This window comes from Physeter macrocephalus, chromosome 15 (assembly GCF_002837175.3).
Source record: "Physeter macrocephalus isolate SW-GA chromosome 15, ASM283717v5, whole genome shotgun sequence".
Taxonomy (NCBI): Eukaryota; Metazoa; Chordata; class Mammalia; order Artiodactyla; family Physeteridae; genus Physeter; species Physeter macrocephalus.
The window spans coordinates 14,903,576-14,906,109 of record NC_041228.1 but is presented as its reverse complement, the minus strand read 5'-3'; positions in this window follow the sequence as shown (position 1 = coordinate 14,906,109).

The following is a 2,534-nucleotide window of genomic DNA, read 5'->3' as shown; positions in this document are numbered from 1 at the left end:
TAGTATGAGTGTGTTTCGTGTTTGGTAATTGCAATCATTGTTGCTTTTGTTGTGGTCATCCATTTACAATGCTTGGTGTCAGTCTATTTATCTCTTGTAAAAATAAAATACAGTGTGTGTGTGTGAAAAAAAAAAAGAATAGGGGAGGAGGAGTCCGTAAGAATAACTCTCAAAGAGTTTGTTGGGTTTCCCTACCCACCCACATATGTGCGACACCATTATTTGCCGAGAAGATGTATTCTTCAGAGATGGCAGAAAGTTTCTGCTTGGCCCAGATCCAAGCATACTCTCCATAGCAGCAGAGAATGGAGGACCAAGGCTTCACTGGCCTCCCAGATTTGATGACTTAGTTCCCTATGGGCCTCTCCTTGGGCCAGGTAAGAAAAAGTCAAGGAAAAGGAGAATAAACCAGCCCTGCAGTGCAGACACAGCACCCTTAACTCGGCCTGTTCGGGAGACCTTGGCAACCGCTGAAGCTTAATTGCAATTTGTGGCCATTAACACAAGCTGGGTCTCAGGTGACCTCAGAAAGCCCTTTCTCTGATGTTTGTCTGGTTTCCTAGCAACATCAACATTAAGGAGCAGAGGTGAAAACAAGTTTCTAAGAGATCACCCCCTGCTGTCTGCCCCCACCAGGTACTGGAAGCAATATCTGCAGAATTCGAAGAAGAGTTTTGGCTGCCAGCATGAATAAGGTCTTTGAACTCAATCCACAGGTGAAACGGAAAACCACAGGCTGATTACTGCCGTTCTCCCTCACAATTAAAGCTGCACAAAAGCACAACTGCAAACGAGTCAGTGTAGCTGGGAGCTGCTGGCAGAAAGACCAACTCGTGGGCAATGAGCTGAAATAAAACCAGTGTTTGAAAGCTTAGGGCTTTGAGAAATATATGTCATGGCATTTTTTAGAAGACAATATTGTGAAGTAATTGTCACCTACCCAATAGCATGAAATGGACCAAAATGGTAAGAAATGCTATCCCAGTAAGATTTTAGTCCATTAGATGATGTTGGAAATTGTGATATTTGGAGACAAAGTGAGAGTATGGGCTTTGGAGTCAGCCCTGTGTTCAAGCCCCAGCTCTGCCATGTATCAGCAGAGTGACTTTGGGCATATGGCCTAATTCCCACATCCAAACCATCAGCAGGCCCTCTCGGCTCCACCACCAAAAGAGGTCCTAAATCTGGCCGCTTCTCCCATCTCCACTGCTATCCACTATACGCAAGCCCCCATTATCTCTAGACTAGATTACTGCAATAACCTGCTATCCAGTTCCCCTGCTTCTATAGTTGTCACCCAACAGTTCTTTCTCCACCCAACAGCCAGGGTGAGCTGATCTTTTTTTTAAATTGTGGTAAAACATGCATAGCAAAATCTTCCATCTTAGCCACTTTTAAATAGTGTTAAGTATATTCACATTGTAGAGCAATCAATCTCTAGAACTTTCTCATCTTGCAAAACTATAACTCTGTGCCCGTTAAACAACTCTCCACTTCCTACCCACTCCCAGCCCCTAGCAACCACCATTCTACTTTCTGTTCCTATGAGTTTAATTACACTAAGTACCTCATATAAGTGGAATCATGCAGTATTTGCCTTCTTGTAACTGGCTTATTTCACTGAGCATAATTACTCAAGGTCCATCCACGTTGTAGCATGTGTCAATATATTCTTCCTTTTTAAGGCTGAATAATACTCCATTGTATGTATAGACCACATTCAGTTTATCTATTCATCTGTCAATGGACATTTGGGTTGCTTCGACCTCTCGACTATGCGGTTAATGCTGCTATAACTGTGGGTGTATGAATATCTCTTTGAGATACTGTTTTCAATTCTTTTGAATAAATACCCAGAAGTGGTAATGCTGGATCATATGGTAATAATATTTTTAATTTTTTGAGGAACTGCTACACTGTTTTCCACAATGGCTGCACCATTTCACATTCCCACCAACAGTGCAAAATGATCTTTTAAAAACCTCAGCACTGCTGACATTTTGGGCTGAATAACTATTTGTTATGTGTGGGGAGTCGGGTTTCTGTCTTGTGTGATGTAGGATATTAAGCAGCTTCCCTGGCCTCTACGCACTAGATGCCAGTAACACCCAACCCCATCCCCAATTGTGACAACCAAAATGTCTCCAGACATTGCCGAATGTTTCCTGGTTGAGAACCACTGAATTAGATCCTGGCTCTCCTCAGCTTAAACCTTTCTGAAGCCTTCCCATTGTACTTAGGATAAAATCCAAACTGTCCCCGACAAAGCTCCCAAGACCTGCCCTACCCACTTCTTTGACCTTATCTCCTCCCATCTCCCAGGTGCTCACTGGGCCTTGTCTTTGGTCCCTCGGCATGACAGGATTATTCCTGACTCAGGGTCTTTGCATTTACTGTTCCCATTGCCTGGTGTCCCAGGTCTCTGCCATTCACATCTGCCTTCATGTGTCACCTCCTCAGGGACGTGTTCCTTGACCACCCAATTCAAGAATCCAAAAGGCATGCTAAAAATAACAGGTACTCATGATCCCAGA